This window comes from Charadrius vociferus, unplaced genomic scaffold (assembly GCF_000708025.1).
Source record: "Charadrius vociferus isolate BGI_N301 unplaced genomic scaffold, ASM70802v2 scaffold43, whole genome shotgun sequence".
Classification (NCBI taxonomy): Eukaryota; Metazoa; Chordata; class Aves; order Charadriiformes; family Charadriidae; genus Charadrius; species Charadrius vociferus.
Genome location: NW_009648043.1, coordinates 1,934,059 through 1,954,405, shown reverse-complemented (window position 1 = coordinate 1,954,405; position 20,347 = coordinate 1,934,059).

The following is a 20,347-nucleotide window of genomic DNA, read 5'->3' as shown; positions in this document are numbered from 1 at the left end:
CTCTGTTTGTTTGAACAGAATAGAAAAAATATTTCCAAAAGAAATCAAGCAGTGATGGTAAACTGATATTGCAAAGTTTTATTTATTATCATCAGCCAAAGTTCTTTGCAGATTTGTTTTTGTGGGAACTAAAATCTATTAAAGATCTTGAAGTAAAAGAACTCTTCAGTGAAGCATTCTGCTTTTTCTGAGACTATGGGTAATACTAAATATTGAAATCAACATACAAAATAAAAGTATATGGAATATAAATAGAAGCTTTGTTTTATTGCATGAGATAAATACGTCTTGGAATGAATTCAGGAGGATGTATTATTCATGAAGTGTAATGCACAAGCAAGTTATCTAATTTTCTCAAGTAAATATTGGTAAACTTATTTATGTTGCATGCTGTAGCTAAATAAAAAGGTTCTTTTGAAGAACCTAAACAATCACTTTTTAGGATTATTTTTACATCTCATATTGGGAGAATGGACACCTGGGTTATTATGAATCCATACTTCTAGGGCTTTGAAGAAGCTATAAACCCTAAATTGATCTAAGGTAGGTTTACACTGGATTTTAAATGTCACATTTTAACACACCTTGATGTTACGCAACTTGGACTCTCCTGCAGTGTGTCCCTACATCATCCAAATCCTGAGACATGTTAGAAGATGATGGACCTCTTTTCTATTCTGTGTGCCTAAATTTATTTCTTAGGGAAACCAGTGAAAATGAAGAGGATGAATGGTAAGCATCCAGCCTTTGCATCTACATCATGCCCATGACTGCACAGTCTGTACATGCTTCTCAGTCTCATGGCTTCTATCTTCTGGGAAAAGATCCTCAAGTTCCAAATCTCTTGTTTCTCTTCCATGGCAAAATATGTTATTTTTCCTTGTTTTCAGCTTTGTCATTAGTGATCATGATAGGTATAAAACCGTTCACTGTGTGAGATACTCTGGCAGTAGGTCCCCTACTAGAAATTTCCCAAAATTTGAGGAATGCCAAATTTGAAAAGACAGATAATAGTACATGACAGTATAGAAGGCAGAATCTGAATCTCCAAGAAAAAGGAAAGTTATTCCATGTGGACTTTACCAAAATCTTACAGAACCCCAGAGAGATCTCTGTTTACAGTGTAGGTAGAAATACTTTTTCCTTCTTATCAGGCTCATTCAGAACTTTGTGCTCATGCTTTAAAAAGACTATTTTGAGAGAGGAATGATTAGCTTCTATTAAACCTCCTTTTTTTTTCTTGCTTATGCAAGCTTGACTTGCTTACCTGGACAGAAGGAGGCACCGCAGTGTCTGTTTTGTCCTAGGATCACCTCAGATAGTAAATCCACCCAAAAACCTCTGCAGGAGTGTGTCTGGTGTTGACAGACTCCAGACTATGTTTCAAAACATTTGATATTTTAATTAAAAGTCCAGAAAATAGAGAGATGTAAGCCTTGTCCTTAGAAATAACAATTAAATTAAAGAAGGAAAAGTTACTGAGGGGGCGGGGGAGGAAGTGAAATCTCATAAACCACCTTGAATACTCCAGAAAGTAGAAAGCAAATAAAAAATAATAGACCGTTGGAGTTTTAGAATTTTTAATACAGTTTTGTGATTTTTTAGAGTCTTACTAATGACTTTTTGAACAGTTGGTCTTTACAATACTTCCCCTCTCTCTCTCAGCGTATCTTTTTCTATGTGTACCCACTTTCTCTAGTTTCTGGTAAAATGTTCAGGTAAACCAAAAGCGTATTTACTTCCAGGATATCTGAAATTATCAGTATAGGTATCTTGAAGCTTTATTTGCTATGCAAAGTATTTGTGATGCAATGTAAGAACTAGTAAGTTCTGTGGAAAAAAATGAGAAATTGAGATACTTCTGTCAGCATCTTATGAGTTTAGTGCTCTGGCTCTGCATTAAGGCCATGGGTGAATAATGGGAGTCTAACTGAACAGGCTATCTGCAGATAGTGGCAACCATCTGATTTATAAAAGTAAGCTTTAAATATTAACCTGTTACAATGTTAGTATCTAGCTTGTCAGCTGAGGAAATGTTACCTTTTTAGGTCAATTGTATGAGATTCAACAAGGCCAAGTGCAGGGTCCTTCACTTGGGTCACAACAACCCCACACAGCGCTACAGGCTTGGGGAAGAGGGGCTGGAAAGCTGCCTGGCAGAAATGGACCTGAGGGTGTTGCCTGACAGCTGGCTGAATATGAGCCAGCAGTGTGCCCAGGTGGCCAAGAAGGTCAACAGCATCTTGGCCTGTATCAGGAATAGTGTGGCCAGCAGGACTAGGGGAGGTTTAGATTGGATATTAGGAAACATTTTTTCACTAAAAGGGTTATTAGGCATTGGAATAGGCTGCCCAGAGAGTGGTGGATTCGCCATCCCTGGAGGTGTTTAAAAAAGGAGTAGATGTGGTGCTTAGGGACATGGTTTAGAGGTGGTTTTGTCAGGGTAGGTTGATGGTTGGACTTGATGATCTTGAAGGTCCCTTCCAACCTTAGCGATTCTATGATTCTATTCTATGATTCTAAGTGATTGTCCCTCTGTACTCGGCATTGGTGAGGCCCCACTTCAAATACTGTGTTCAGTTTTGGGTCCCTCATGACAACAAAGACATTGAGGTACTGGAGCATGTCTAGAGAAGGGCAACGAAGCTGGTGAAGGTCCAGAGCACAAGTCTTATGAGGAGCCGCTGAGGGAACTGCGGTTGTTTAGCCTGGAGAAAAGGAGGCTGAGGGGAGACATTCTAACTCTCTCCAACTACCTGAAAGGAGGTTGTAGAGAGGTGGGGGCTGGTCTCTTCTCCCAAGTAACAAGTGATAGGACAAGAGGAAATGGCCTCAAGTTGCACCAGGGGAGGTTTAGCTTGGATATTAGGAAAAATTTCTTCACCAAAAGGGTTGTCAAGCATTGGAACAGGCTGCACAGGGAAGCAGTGGAGTCACCATCACTGGAGGTATTTAAAACGTAGATGTGCAGATGTGGTGCTTAGGGACGTGGTTTAGTTGTGGACTTGGCAGTGTTAGGTTTACAGTTGGACTCAATGGTCTTATGCGTTTTTCCCCACCTAAATGATTCTATGATTCTAATTGCTAGTAATTATTTTCAGGCCAGATATATACAAAAACTGTTTGCAGAATTCATAGAAAGGTCTGTTGTAATGAGAGAGTGATTATACATTATGAGACACAATCTATGTTGTGTATCTCTGCTGGTCTTTAGAAGAACAGTACTCTGCATATGCAGGAATTTGACGCCCCTCTGAAGCATGGAGCTTGGGCAAATCAGGGCGCTGTTCTGAACTGCTTGGTGAATGTGAGCTAGAGGTAGTACTTGCAGGCTTGGACTACGCTGATACTGGTACTGTGGTCTGATAACAAAGTTTGAGGGAAAAAATGGAGCCAGCAGTGCCAGCAGCTTCAGAATAATAGTACATAATGACAGGAAGAGGAAGGAAGGGAAGGAAGACAGGGAAGGGGAAGAGGAAGGAGGAAATTTCTATCTCAGTTTTTTCTCTTTGTTTTTCTATCTCCTATTAAAATCTTTTCCACTTCTAATATATTTTTTTTTGGCTTGTTGCAATTGCCTCTGCCATTCCTTTTCACTTACTCTGTTTCCCTATTTCCCATTTTCCCCAGTGTATCATGTCCTAGCTCCTGAAGGCAGCTGAAGAGAAAAATGAGTGGGATTTTCAAAAGCTGGAAGAACTATTGCTCTGATTGCGTATTCTTTGTGTTGCCTTTTATAAGGCTTATAGGATTTACACCTCACCATGGCTTATTTATGCACATTTGCACATACTCTTCTATTTATGCACACACATGAACATAAGAATACCCCATTTATAAATGTGTTTAGTTTTTAGAATGCTCAAAAACATCAAAAAACTGTAAGAAGCAAATATCTCATGAAACAAAATATGTAGAATTTGTTCTCATTTTCTTCTTGCAGTAGTTTTCTTTTAATATATTTTTTCATTGCCTTGCAACTTCCTGAATTTTTTACAAATATTTGTTTACTTCTGAAAGTATTGTCTTTATATAAGTTTTAGAATAATTTTTCTTAGCAGTAATTGCTGGGTTTCATTTCAGTATCTAAGCAAGTTATATTGAAGATTGTTCTTTAGTGCTGTTCCATTTTTCTTATAAGGCTTTATACAGCTCCAATACAACAGTATGTGCTATCACATATTCATCTTCCAAACTGATGATGCCTTTTGCACTTTCCAGGGTTGCCTTAAGTTTTGGTGATGCCTTGACAAAGTACATATTACATGTAAGAGCTACAGACATGGTTACATATCAAACACACAGTGAGTTCAGACGGCACAACCCAGTAGTCCCAGCCATTTCCAGTTAGATATGTGGTCCCTCTGAAATCAAACCTCTGAACTGTGACAAATTTCTGTGCTTTCTGATTTCTGTAAGTGCAAATCCTTGACAAACCTACTACCACCAAACAGCATTGACTTACTTTCTTGTAAGTAGGAAGGCTCTGAAAATATTTGCACAGTAAGAAACAATAGTTGTGAATTCAACCCTTATTGCTGAGCAAAAACCTGATTTTATATAAGAGATTATATTCATTTCAACTTTTACAAGATTTATAAGCCCAACCCCCTCAGAATTCATGAAGAGAAAATGCAAGGGTGATGCTTAAGCTAATTACTAATTTCTTTCTAATGAATTCAAATATTTAATGTGGGTGGGCCAAGATGAAGACCCTGTGTATATCTATGCAGTAGATCAATTCACTCTCAGATTTATAAGTGTATGCTTTTACAAGTTTAAGCTTAAGAAATTATTCCCTCTGTGCTGGCCACCAACTACTACTGGCATGTGTAGTATGTTCTTGGAGATTCTTAGTCTGGTCAAAGAAAATTTGGGGGGGATGTGTGTATTATTTTAGGTGGTGTTTTCTAGACCACAGGTTAAAAATTACAGAAGACATCACTTCTAGACGGTCCACGAAACTTCCTACTGAGTTTATAGCCCAGCCACTTGTTCATTCACCGCAGACATGTGCATTGGTGAGTCAGTGAATCAGTGCTCAATAGCACGAATAAGAATACTAAAATTTGACCCCTTATGTAACTATGTGGTTCCTGTTGATGATGACGGATGACAGATGTTTAACACAGCAAAGAATATAGCCATGTTGAGCTGCAAGAGAATTCTAGTAGATAGTTATTTGAACTCTTTTGAAATTCTCCGAAGACATGTTACTTGCATTTCTCTTTCAAAGAATAAGAAACACAATTTTGTACTGAAAATTTTATACAAAAGTGGAAAGTAAATTTGTCCCTCAAGACCAAATGTGACCTTCATTATTGGTGAGATAAATTCCTCCTCAGTTTAAAGGTATTTTAAAATATTTAAGCATCTGTACATTGTTGTTCTTCTGCTTCCATCACTCTACTTAGGCTTGTGGCTCTGAAAAGCAGTAAGGTCTATGTGGTGTCTTGGAAAACCAAAGGAGAAGTTAAAGACATAGCTAACTTAAATGTCATTTATATGCACAAACATTGACAAGAAACAGGTGAATTCCTTTGTCCATGAGTATCAGACCAATATCACTGCCCTAAGAAACAATATGGCCTTACAAAGTGGTTGTAATCAGACACAATTCACAGTCCTTTCTGCCCCAAGCCCTGACATAGCTGGACACTAATACCAGTTCCATTACTTGTTCCAGCACTGTAAACTTGCTTGGACAACAGGAAAAAAAGAGTGTGTGAGAATGGAAAGCAAAATGCATTTGTGCTGTATGTCTGAGGGCCTCTTAATATGGTCTTGACTGGAATCTGGAGCCTATTGTCCAAGGTGCTTAACAAATAGTAGGAGACAGTCCTTGTATTAGTTCAGAGGCGTACAAGTAACCCATTGGCCTACACATGACACTTGACAATTTCACCCCTTATTTTCCAAAGAATTTTCTTAATGAAATGAACCGTTAAGACCAGTGCGTGAATCTGAACTGTATATAACACACTACCTAGCTCTGCATTTTAGAGCATGAGAAATGTGAACATGTTCAGGCATCTGTGAACAGAAATTGCAAGTTGTGGAAAATAAACCCCTTTGTCCTAAAGAGCTTTCAAGCAATAATTCACTCTTATAGAAAGGTCTTTCCTAAGGTCATGCTACTTTTATTTCATAATCCCAGAACACAGCAAGGAAGTGAATCTGGACACGACCTCTTTCAACTCCTGTTCATTAGAGCAGATGATACAAACAACACAAGCCTTTCACTGCGAGGCCTGGGAACAAGCTGAAATTATGGCATAATCTCGCCAACAAGAGAAATCTATTGAAATGGAAGCAGCATAGCTTATTAACGTGTGTTTTTGTTGAAGTTATCTTTACCTAGAATGAGTTACTGTATCATTTTGAACAAAAAACTGGACTTAGATAAAGCATACTCTAATTAACGTGTTTCTCCACTTCAGTGATAATGCGTATTACAGTTCTTTTAGTTTAGTTGTCTGTTTCTACCTAGCCCCATTATTTCAGTGAGACTAATGCTATTTCACAATGAATAGCATCAGAAGCAGGTCATGGAGCTCAGGGAAGCCAAAATCTTCCTTTCTGTTTATATATAAACAGACTGAGTCAGTCCTTGCTTCAAAAAAGCAGAGAGAGTTTACAGGCAGACAACCAAGGTAACCAGATGAGATTTAGGTAATGATTAATGTGGTATCAAGACAGGTAGACCCTGTAGTGTATTCAGGCACACTTTGTGTTAATTCAGTGTATTTTCCGTGCTATGGTAAATGAATGAATGGCTTGCAGACTGCTGCGTTATATTCCATACACTGTGAGTAGTGCCAACTTAACAAGTTAGTTTGACTTTTTAGATGATGAGTACCCATCTTTCACTGTAAATCACTGAGAGAACAGAGAGACGGTGGCTGAAGGGCAGGGCAAAATGAGAAAGCAGGTAAGATTATTTTCAGTTTATTCTTGAAAAATGGTGATAGAAATGTGAAGCACTTTTAGCTACAACTAAAGAAGTGATCTTTCTTTTGTATGAAACAGTGAATTTTTTACCTGTTTCAATTTGCTGTAGGTTAGAACCACTGTTAGGGTAAGACACCAGGGACATGTTCATTTCCACAGTGTGAAATTATAGAAAACTCAGAGTCCAGAAAGCATGGCAGAGTAGAGTTTGCATTGGCACAGGGCAGATATCACTTCTCTTTTTGTTCTTGGAAAATGGCACAGAGACTGATCCTGTGCATCATGCAGTGATTCTCAAAGTCTTCTCACACTCTGTGGGAAAACATGCAAGCTGGTGGTTTACCCCAGATGCACTAAGTAGTGTGGTGCCGAGTGCTGTGGTGTAGCACCAGTCTACAATGCCAGGACAAGGTACTAGATCATTCACCGTAGCGTTGTTTTGGGCTAAACCTTGGAAGGTCTCTCTGGCAGATTTATCAGAGCCACACTGTATCTTTAATCTCAAGGTAGGGCAGGTTCTGCTAGTTTGACCATTTCTGAACCCTGTGTTATCACACAGGAATATCATAGGATAGGATAGGATAGGAAGGGATAGGATAGGATAGGATAGGATAGGATAGGATAGGATAGGATAGGATAGGATAGGAGGATGATGATTTGCTCTCTTTCAGCTTCAACACCGCCTAAAGAGACAAAAGACCTGGCAAGTCTTTTGATATATCCTTTGAGTATTTGTTATCTTTCTATATACAGTTTTTGAAACATGGTGTATGAAATTCTGGAAGGTGTGGCATAGGAAGAAGGTTCACTTTTCATTTGAAGTGAGGCATCATTAGAACTCAGCCTAAGAAAACTTTCAGTATGTTCTTTTTCCTCTTTGTATAGTAAATAATTGCTAATGGCAGACACAGCTATATTACTGGCTATTATGTAGGGTGGTTTTTTTTGGGGGGGGGTTCTGTTGAGGGCTTTTTGGTGTTTTTTTTTTTTTATTTTGTGTTCTTTTTTTTTCATCAACAGACATATTTTTAGGCTTTCTATTGCTTATAGAACATCTGAAAAAGAAAAGGAAGGACAAACTATAAGAAAGTTGATTCTGCTACTGTCTTCTGTGTACCTACCTGATGGGTAAGATTTGGGGACAGATGATACAGGATACATTTTAGAAAGCACAAAAATAGCTGGCTGAAAGATTTTGTTATGCAGGAATCTACCTTGCAACACAGCGAAAAGAAAATTTGGAGAGGGATACAGATACTTAAACACAGGCACCTAGTGCCTTTTGAGTACTTAAGAGTATCCTCCTTGGCCCCAACCATGTAAATAAGCTCTAATTCTGTGTAATATATGTCAGCCCCATGCAGATGTCTAGGACACCCTAGAGAGTCTCAAATGACCTAGTTACCCTCGTTTAGGTACTTTCTGCTCATTAGGTAGATTCATTGACTGTAAGGATGGAAAACATGCTTCCTTTCTCCTTGTAATCTGATCTTTCTTTACACAGCCCTTTCATCTGTTGTTTAACACCAAGTACTTCCTCTGGGCCAAGGACAGTGTTTGATTCAAAGTTTAAGTCAAGGAGAATGCTTGATTCCAGAAAACTTCATGGAAAAACCCTCAAAATTTTACTAACTGCAAGACATCTCTTTGACTTCTGCTTCTCCATCTGTTCTGTAGCGTATCTGGTGGTCTGTTCTACATGTGCAAAATGGATAATCATTTTTTTTTCCGTTAGTCTGAGCAATTAATTACCCCTTTATGTACAGATTTCATGCATCCATAATGTAGATGACAGGTTATAATGTAAGTATTCTATTAGTTATTTGTATTCAATCAGCTGCATACTTCAATCACAATTGTGTGAATAAGAAGCTACAGAGTGTCTGTCCCATGCTCTCAGATTCTAGTAGGAGTCTTTTTACCACTCTCTGCCTCCAGGGAATGCCATAAATATCTGGAAAAAATAAACAAAAATGCTAACTCATTTTATTGTAGTTTTGTTACACTATTCATATTTAAGCACAAATTGTTAAAGAAAAAATTGGAGATGACCTATCCTATCCTATCCTATCCTATCCTATCCTATCCTATCTTATCCTACCCTATCCTACCCTATCCTACCCTACCCTGTACATGGCTTGCTTTTCTTTAAACTGAGCTTTGCTTTAAAATGTGAAGAGAATATGCATATCTAAACACTCCAGTAATGGTGTTTAAGGCAGGAAAAATTGAGTTTACTTCTCACTATTTTTTTCTTTAAATATTTTAGGTTTATATAATACTTATTCATAGCAAAGAGGTATTTGCAATGATGGACTTAGCTGTTCTTTAAAGCAGACAGTGAATCTGTTTCAGGCCAGACATCCCTTAAATCAGTTGTCAGAAACTGTTGAATTGCTAAAGAAGTTTCACCTCATTCTAAATATAGAAATTATTAAAATGAGTAGAAAATTACCCACCCAACACAAATGCACTGGCACTATTTTATAATTGCTGCAATCATGTTGCACATGCTTACTGGCACCAGAGCTGATAGCTCAAATTGAAGAAGGGATTAGTTTCACTGCACCGTCAAGAACAGTGATAATGGTGCTTTGAGACAATACATAAGCAATATCATAGCATTAGAGGGCATTATACCAATGAAATGGAAAAAGTGCTGGAGTATATCAGCAAGTAGCTGTGGTGAACAACTCATACAAAATTGAAGGTTTTCATCACGTGTGTGGATTTTAGCCCATGTTCCAGTGAGAGATTGCTGAGCAGTATAAAATGCCCTTTATCATGTAGGTGGGAAAACTAATGAGGGAGCAGCCAGCAACTTTTCCTTGACAGAGAGAATTAACAATATGGATAAATGGAGGTGGTGAGTTTGGGGTTAAGGATGATATAAATATTGAACTAAAATACATTATTTTTTTCTCACAGGTTGACAGAAATGCAGGTAAACTATACTTAATACAGTTAAACTATACTTAGGTTCCAATCAGAGGACATTTTAATCTCACCTCAGACTTAAATAACAAAGTAATGAGATGTAAACTACAAGACAATGTGAAAAGTCTATTTTGGTTTTTATCCATCTCCTTTTGCTGTCACATTCTACACAGTCCTATGCAACCAGTACATTGTTAGTGTTGCAGACTTTAAGACCACAGCTGTATGTATTTAAGTGGGGGGTCCTATCACCACCCAGTAACCACCAAAGCTGCAGTTCCAAAGAGATGTGTGAGGGTGACAAATCTACAGAGATGATACTGTGGTGAAAGTTAAAGAAGAATGGACAAACACAGATTCCAGTCTCCTGTTTCATTATTGGGTTGAACCAAATTTGGACTGTGTCACGAAAAGTGTGGCTAACTGTCCCCGTTCACCATTGGTGATCATTCCCCATAAGACATTTCTTTCTTTTGACACACTGAGGAGTTGGAGTCTGTGGTGGACTGGATTGGCTTCCTGATTTTGCTGAAAACTAATCCATCAAAATGTTAGTAGTTTTATGCTGAATCCATGAGCAGATTCCACTCAGCATGGAGAACAGGGACCCATGGCTATGGGTAAACAGTAGGAATTGCACTAGCTCAGCTTAATCCAGTCATGAAACCTTCTTTGCTGCAGATGGGTGTTGAGCAGCAGTGCAATGATTACATTATCATGTTACATGGGGCACTCACCACCAGAATAGAAAGAACGGAAAGTAACCTAAACCTCACAATTTTCTTCTAACTATAAAAACAAACAAAAAATCCCCCCCAAACCAAAACAAAAACACTTTAGAAAAGCACCTTGTATTTATTTAATTAATTAATTACTGACTTATTTACTTATTTACTTACTTATTTTTCCCCATGAGGGAACCCTCAGCCTGAAAACCATGAGTTTACTGGGTAAGAAGTTTTGATATTGCTATGTGTCTGAAAACCACATAGCAATGACAGACAGTGAGATGGCATCGATAAGAAAGGTGTTCCAGATGTCAGAGGGCACCTGAATTGGTGGGGTATAACGTGGTGTGAAGATCAATAAACAGGCAAAAGATCAAAGAGACAAGGGTGGTTTTTTTTCGTTTTCTTCCAGCCACATTCATCTGAGCGCCTTGTGTTCTGGGACTGCATGAGCCTCCAACAATAATTTTTGAGGAGAATACAGGATAATACAGAAGAGGCATGTTTGTTGTTGCTGTATCATCACAACTTAATGATAAGTTCTCTCTCTTTTTAATAAAAGCTTCATACAGAAAAAGGGATTTCATTGCCTGAGCCAAGTTGATGCCAAGGTACGATATTCAGTCTTTGCACTCTTCAGAGGCATACCAGCTTTGTGTTGTAATGGTAAGAGAAACTGCTATTAAAACTAAGCCTTTTTTTTATGTTTAATAATGCATGAAATAAATACTTATTTGCTTTGTTTGGGTTTTTTTTGAAGTTACATTCCTGAAAAGAAGTCCCAGAAAGGGACTGTGGTTGAATCCACCAGGCAGCGCCTAGTTAATTATTGAAGATGTTCTGGCTCTCTAGTCGCTGAGTCTCATCAATGTGAACCTGGATGTGATGCAGCTGTTGGTGGAGGTGAGAGTCCAATGTTATTTTTTTATGGTAATCAGCTTATGGGGAAGTTGGTACTTGACAAACTCCTGCCATAGAGAATGAGATGCAGGTGCCTGCTTAAGTTTGGGAATGTGTTTCCTGTAAAATAGGCATAGCCTTACAAGACATCAAAATGAACAAGAAAATACAGAAAGAACTCCTAAACACCTTTTTTTGTCTGCAAAAACAGGTCATTTAGTCATAGGAGACTGTAGCTGGGGCAATATGTTACAAAAGTTAAGCCAATTTTTGAAAAGAAATTTTTACTATTCTAAAATAAAAGATATTACTCTTGCCATAGTCTAGCTTTATGGGACCTAATTATTTTCAGAACAAATGTTGATACATAAAATGAAATAACCACACACTGGACTAAGCTTGACAATTTCCTAGGTACCAGTGAATATGACCTGATTACTGAGGAATTTCCATCTGTAATGTACTAGATGTCTGAGAGCAGTTACATACAACATATACTAAAAAGAAAAGCCCAGTCAAAACAAAATGTTTTATATTAACAAGGGAAATCATTTGAGAAAACAGTTAAAAATGTCAAGACCTCATAATCATGAAAGAGGACAAACTTTGATGCAAACTCATCTGAACCAGAAGCGAGGAGAAGGAATCAATTAGATGCGAGAAAGCAATTTACTGCAAACAGAAAGAAAGGAAAATAGCAGTGGAGATAAATGAGAAATTCAAATGTGTGGAATTAAAATGGAAGGTATCTGAGAAGTTAATGGTACAACGGTAAAAATAGCATAACTTGTGGCAGATAAGAAACATCAGGTTGTTTTTAGTGGTATTACAGACCCCTTCATTGCACTCCTGGTAAATGGTATTAGGCAGCAAAATTACTAAAAATGAACCTGAAAAGGCAGCGTTGTTCAACAGGTGCATCTTTAATTTGGGAAAAAGCAAACAAAGCAATGTATTTCCTCACAGAGCAGTACACGCAGCAGACTACAAATGGTGAATGTTAAACAACAGTTTCTAGAGATTAATATATTTTTATGAATAGAACTACATAATATATCCCTATGAATCTTGGATGATCTGAACGAAGGAAGCTTTTAGCCTGTTGATAGTTTTTGACACATTTAACAGTGTTGGAGAAGTACCAAAGAAACAGCAAAGTGTAAATATTATGGCAACATTAAAAAGGGCAAATATAACCTGAATAGGTGTAGGTGGAGGGCTGGCACCAAAGCAGGACACTACTGTTAACAGCCTCTTAAGAAAATCCAGTTTGGATAAAATTCTTTTAAAACTCAGTCAAAGAGAACATTTTACAGCCCAGCCTTATTCTAAAGACACAGAGAAGGGATGTAGGACTTACAATTATTTGGTTTCCTAGTGATTTGCATGTTCATTCCAGCTACAGAAGATCCTATCCCTTCAGTTTTCTTTGTCTGAAGGTATTTAAATTCATGTCCCACTTTCAGGAAGAGTGCTGTATCGCTTTTATCCAATAGCTCCATAAAAAATACAAACGTAAGCTTGGGGCCAAAATTAATGGTTTCCCAATCAGCTGAGACTCCCCAACATTAAGCTAGAGCACTGTGCTCCCTCTTGCATTTTCTTGACCTAGTATTCTTGAATTCTTGCCAGATAGCATCACTACTTCAACATGAGAGTATTTGGGTCAAGTTCAAAGACTGCTGGTAAACCACAGGTCAGATCAAATGAAGGTGTGATTCCTTCTGGTTTTAAACTTTCTTTGCCTCTTAAATATGGATGTCATCACTGAGGCAAAGCTTATCGCAAGTTTACTTGATAAACTTTCCGCCAACCTCATACAGATATTGATAAAACAGGTGATAAGGCTAATCACTGCTGTCCCATAGAACAGAGTCATCAGGACAAAGAAGGCCATTTCCTGAAAGTATGCTGTGGTGTATCTCAAAGAGCACTACCAATGAGAGATTCAGTCCAGCTCCGTGAATTAACACCACCAAGTCACACAGATCTGTCCACGTCAAAGCAGGACAGAGATTCATAAGGTTAACGTATCATATTAGTCTATTCCACGAGGTAGCTGATCAACAGTATCTCTTTCTCCACCATACATTGAAATCTGGTTAACGGAGCTAAAGAAATACTCAGTCTACGATGTGTATAGATAAACACAAGATTTTGTATTGTTTTCAGGCAGCTGTGAGTCCTGGATTGTGGTGAAGAATTTAAACTCTCAGATGTCAGGAGACACAGAGTATGAACTGAAAATCCAATTTATTTCTTTCTGCACTTCTAAGTTAATATGTGCTCCCCATTAATCTCTTTCAAACCCGACTGGAGCTAAAGAAAGGTTCTTAAATAGGCATTGGATCAACCAACATTAAGGCCCAACAGTACTGGTTAAGTAATCAATATTGCGATTTATCAGTGGTACCATATCTGGAGTAATATATACACTATCATCTTTCACATAAAAAATAAATATATATTGTATACTAAAAGAGTAATAGCAAGCCACACAGTATTTTGGGAAAAAAAAAAAACTGGTTTATTCTAGGTCAGGCTTAATTAATGATAAATTTTCATTAAAAACCACACTTGTGCAGCTGCATGCTCTAGAGAAAGTCTTGAAAAACTCAGAAATCTAATTTGAAGCTTATATTTATAAAATTTGAATTCTACTGAAAGTTTGAAGTTGATCTGGATGCTTTTACCCACTCTTCATCACACTTCACTCTGCTTACCTTCCTGTAAATAACATTCAAAAAGTAAATATAATTAAATAGCAATGAGATAGATGCTTTGAGTTCTCCTCACAGATAATGTATTGTGACTTTGGAGTGATATAGAAGTTCACAGAGTTTCACTAACAGGAATTTACTGGGATATGAGAAACAAAACTTGACTTTACTACAGTGTTTATCCATGACTGATTTATAGAAAAATGGCTGATGACCTTCAGATTTTAAATGAAAATAAAATTTAAAAAGAATTTATTCACAGATATCTTAACATTCTTAGTTTCTGGATAAGTGTAATATCTGTGTCTTACAACTATCATGGTGACCTCTCAGTAACGTGTATATCAGGTGATATACATGAAGGTTAAAAAAATCATTACAGTTATCACTAGAGATGTTTTCAAACTGAAAAAAGCAGTAAATCTTTTTTTTGTGCTCTCCTTCAAAATTTTTTCTACATTGTATGTATATCAAGCAGAATTCACTGCATCTATTCTGCAAATATCCAACAGTTATCAAACTGAAAAAGGACGATCTGCACCCATGATTCTTTTGATTTAGCCATTCCTAACTGTCAGCACTGTAAATGTGATATGTTAGCTGCTCAGTAACTTTTCTATATCTATATGCTTAGTGGATTGAGTTCTGAAACATGATGAGCTACTGTTAATGTAATTATTGCTTAGTTCTGATGAAAAAGTAAAACACTCATGCCCACACCCCTCCTTTGAAGGACATTATTCATTTGATTCTTAAAATCACCTCTGGGTCCACATGTTGTGTGTCCCTTCACTGCAGAAAAAATTATCTGCACCAAAGGAAAGAATCCCACAGGATTTCAATTTTTCTGCTTGAACGTATTTTCACTGTGTCTCCTTTGGGTCACTGTCGCACACTGCATCTCATTTTCAGACCCTTGCATGTTCAGAGAGATGCACAGACTTACTTGTTACATGACATGTGATTTCACAATATGCATTCTAGAAAATATCAAATACACATAACTGATTATCTTCTTGTGGGCAATTATTTCTTCTTGGGGTCTTTTTGCTTTTGTTATGAAGTTTATTTTCCTGAGAGAAAAAAAAAATAAGATTATATTTCCTTTCCATTTTATTCATGAACATCTCCTGCCCTTTTTTTTTTTGGCGCTTTGAAATCTACATTTTGACAAGCATTCTTTACAAGATGCAGTAAAATTAGTACCATTAGCTGCAGTCTACACAGGATCTGACCTTTCAGAAAGAGACTGGAGCCCTTTCTTAATCGCCAGCCTCCCTAATTACCCTTCTTTTCACAAGGGTTGTTGCAGTTAGGAAGCATGTCAGCCTGCTAGCCTCTCTAGGTTATTTGCTTCAATAAACTCAATGTCCTTTTTCTGTAAACTGGGAGTTAGATAATCATGTTGACAAGTCACATTATATAGTTGTTAAACATACAATCCTCTTTTTATCTCGGCCTAAAATACATCTCACTCTTTGCAAGAAAGCAGTATTTTTAACAGGTACAAGTATACATCATATGCAATCATAAAAGGGAGAAAAAGATGTTCCTTGAACAAACATTGTTGGACTATTTCTTTTATTGGAATGTTATGTTAGAGGAGTTATGTGGCATCTTACACATAAAAGACATTTGATTATTAAATTCACATTGCAAAAAAATGAAAAGATTAAAATCTCAATAACCCTTTTTAAGGTCAATGTCTTGATGTTCCCACTAGTTGAACAATCAGGGATTTTTTTCTGTATATTCTCATGCTGTTTCACGCAGCTATTCAGAACTAAAAGACTCCTCTTTTGTCATAGGAGGAAGTGACACAGGGATAAGATGCATAATGACTACTTGTCCATTATGCCAAGTAGAAAAAAAAAGGGGGTGGGGGGGGTGGGGAAGCACTCTGAATAGAGACACAAGTGAAATATTTAATGAAACTCCTTGTCTGGCTATTATGTACCTGTACCTTACCCATCCACAGCTCCTCTACCTAGTCACACCACTGAGAACGTCTTTGTGATGGTTCATTGTCAGACAAAAGGGGACAGGCACAGGGTATGGGAAGGTGGGACCATTTCTCTTCAGAGCCAGGTTTGAAGTGCCAGTCTGTCCTTCTGTGCACCCCACATTCTGGGGACAACGATTGGGATCTGCATGCTAATGAATGTAACAGGCATAAATTTTGCCTTCTTCCTTTGCCTTTTGTGGCTGGCAGATAGAGCTCAGAGGGTTGTGGTTAGTGGTGCAGAATCTAGCTGGAGGTCAGTAATGACTGGTGTCCCTCAGGGGTCAGTATTGGGTCCAGTCCCATTCAATATATTCAAAAATGATCTGGATGAAGGGACAGAGCGTAGCCTCAACAAGTTTGCTGATGACACAAAACTGGGAGGAGTGGCTGACACGCCAGAAAGCTGTGCCACCATACAGCATGATCTGGACAGGCTGGAGAGGTGGGCGGAGAGAAACCTTATGAAATTCAACAAGGGCAAGTGTAGGGGCCTGCATCTGGGGAGGAATAACTCCATTCATCAGTACAGGTTGGGGGCTGACCTGCTGGAGAGCAGCTCTGTGGAAAGGAACCTGGGAGTCCTGGTGGACAACAGGATGACCATGAGCCAGCAATGTGCCCTGGTGGCCAAGAAGGCGAATAGCATCCTGGGGTGCATCAAGAAAAGCGTGGCCTGCAGGTCAAGGGAGGTCATCCTCCCCCTCTACTCTGCACTGATGAGGCCACATCTGGAGTATTGTGTCCAGTTCTGGGCTCCCCAGTTCAAGATGGACAACGAACTGCTGGAGAGCGTCCAGCAAAGGGCTACGAAGATGATTAGGGGATTAGAACATCTCTCTTATGAGGAAAGACTGAGGGACTTGGGCCTTTTTAGTCTAGAGAAAAGAAGACTGGGGGGGATCTTATCAATGCTTACAAATACTTAAAGGGAGGGTGCCAGGGGGATGGGAACAGTGTTTTTTCAGTGGTGCCTGGTGATAGGACAAGAAGAAATGGGCACAAACTTGAATATAGGAAGTTCCATCCTAACATGAGGAGGAACTTCTTTATTTTGAGGGTGGCAGAGCACTGGAACAGGCTGCCCGGAGAGGCTGTGGAGTCTCCCACTCTGGAGACATTCAGAACCTGTCTGGATGCCATCATGTGCAACTTGCTGTAGGTGACCCTGCTTGGGCAGGAAGGTTGGACAAGATGATCTCCAGAGGTCCCTTCCAATGCTGACCATTCTGTGATTCTGTGCCTATCCTAACTGCACTGTTTCCCCAGTATCAGCTTTTACTGCCTTGGTTGTATCACTCTCAAGCCATAGACAGAGAAAGCCTGTGTCCTGAGGGGATGAGAGCAGAATTTGGCTTTGTTTCACATTGTAGGGGAAAGAGCTCTGCTAATAACTATGCTAAAAATTAAAATACATTTGTGTATTTTATTAATTTCCCATAATTTAATGCTGCCTCACAGAATTCTATTCAGTCGGGCAAGCAATTTTTTCTTTTGACAGGCCAGTAAGATATCATTAATATTTCATTCTCATCAATCACCGTCTGAGAAGGTTTTGTGCTTTGGCTGGTAATTTGTCATGACAATTTTGCAAGGCTGTTTTATGCCTTCTCTTAGCTGATTGAAAATGTCTTATTTACTTCAATTAGTTTTGCCAGTGAGACACTGTGGTTTTATACAAAATGAATTGTTAATTGCTCCCCAAAGCCTAGGTAGACACCTGCTTTTCTATTAAAACACAGATCAAACTGCATATGTGGTGAGGGCTAAAATTAACTCAATTGTACAGGCAAAGCAGAGAGACTTAGGGCATTCTAATTTGTAATACAGTCAATGCTATTTGTGACATAAAATAATTTCTGATTTTCAGTTAAGTACTATTTTTGTAATATATTAAAAAAACCAAGCTGGAGATAGCTAGTTTTTGCTTGCTTAGTAGATACTACTATATTAAATATATATTTATGTATATATCTGTATTGCCCTAAGTGGTAGGTGCTTCATAAATCCTTTGTAAAGCTGGTGAATTAAACAACCTTTCAATGACAATCTTTTAAGCTTAACTACTCAGCTCTTTATAACCTATTTAATACTGACAGATGATAGAGAAAGCAATAAAGAAGATTTAAACGCCTACATTAAACATCTTCAAGGCCCCATGGTCCAGTCTCTAGTCAGTATTTGTTTTCCGTACATACTGTGTGCAATTCTCATAATGACATTAATATTTCCACATGGCGAGGTCGTACCACCATAATATGGAAAAGAATTGTCCACAGCTGATTTCACCAGGTCACCAACACATTCTGCAGCTGGTATGAGGCCATAATTAGTGAAATTAATTAGCCTTCGAAACTAAGCCATGTGACCTATACTTTAACACACATACTGGTTGCTATGGTAGCCCAAATAGGAGTATCTCTCAAGCTGTTAGGGCCCCTGGTTTCCTCTTATAATGAACAGTGGCAGGGTGTGGAGCTATAGATAAAGTAAATCCATTTGTTGGATGTGGTAAACTGCAACAAATGACAAATGAAGTGACACAGGTACGTGAAGGCATCATTTGGTAGAAACTTAAACAGCGTTCAAGCTCTGCAATGAAAAGCATGACTATTTTTAAACTTCAGGCACTGTCAGAATTTTATGACACTGGTCAGAAAGTCTAGGCAAAGTGAATGTCGTGGTGATTTTTTTTTCCTTCACTGTATTGATTTCTCTGTTTATATTCTAAATCCTTCTAAACCCAAACAAATGAAAACTTTGGGGTAGACTTGGCAGAAAGACCTTTTTAATCTCAGATATGTACTTTTTTTAAACTTCCCACCATTTTCAGACCATTACCATATACTCACCTCCTTTTTTCCTTTCATTCCTCTACAAAATCGTATTTACATACTGACTATCAAAATCTCCAATACAAAAAACACTTGTTAAATCAATGATAAAATGTCAGCAGGAGATGCATTCTCAATATACTGAAGAACTTCATAATTTTTTTTCAATAACGTGAAAAGGCAAAGGTTTTCCAGATGCATGTTCAAAGACATACTTGTTTGGAAAAATTAAAAAAGAAAAAAACCTGGGGACATAAGGCACTCGTAACTACTCTGACTGTAGGAAGACTTCATTTTGAGAGAAAGTCCCAAGAGAATTCTGCACCTTTTTGCATTTTTTTGCAAAGTGTGTGCTGGCTGACATAGAATTTCCTGATGTTGGGATTTAGAATACTATATTCTGCATTATTTTGACAACCGTGACCCTAAACTTTATTAGTGAACTTCAGCAGTTTAAGAATCTTTTAAAGAAGATATAGATGAAGAAAGATTTTGTGACAGTAAGTACAGTGATACATGGGTTGAAATGATAAAAATAATACTGGGAGGTGGCCTGAGGCCTCATGTGCTGCAATTTTTGGAATACTTTTTCTATAATTAGTCAAATTTAATTTTGGGTTATATTTGGATCCTGTGGTATAGGGTTGGATAGTTCCCATAGACTTGCTGAGATAGATAGTTCAGCTTCTACCAATAGTTTACATAGTGCCAATGTTTCTACTGAGATTCAGCAAAGGAGTTTGTCTGGTTTCTGTAATAATCTGAAAGGAAAGATGTCTCAGGTACACACCTTTCTCATGGAAGTTTAATGTCAATACTGTAAAAAGAAAAAAAAAAAAAAAAAAGAAGTAGTTGTAAATAGATTTTTCAAATAACTACATGGCTAGAAGTTCCCAAGAGGTTCATGAAGAATTTTGAAAAACTAGAAAATGATTGTAAATTAAGAAAATACACAAACACACCCATAATTTTGCATAATCCTTATGCAAGTGTAAATAATATTGAATTTCTGAAAAAGATATCCAAATTTAAACTTTGGTGATAGTGAAATAGGAATGATTCATTGCTAAACCAGCACAGCACAATGGGTCTTGATTATCTGTGCTGGGTGTCAGTGTCCAGGCAATGGCTGAGGGATGCTGCGAGATGGCCTCTGTGAGGAGAGGCCGAGGCTGCCCCGTGCAGGATACAGCCAACTCTATCCAGTTCCAACCGACTCACCCCAGGGCACAGCTGAGCCCAGCAGACAAGGTGGTGGCGAAAATCTGTTTAAGA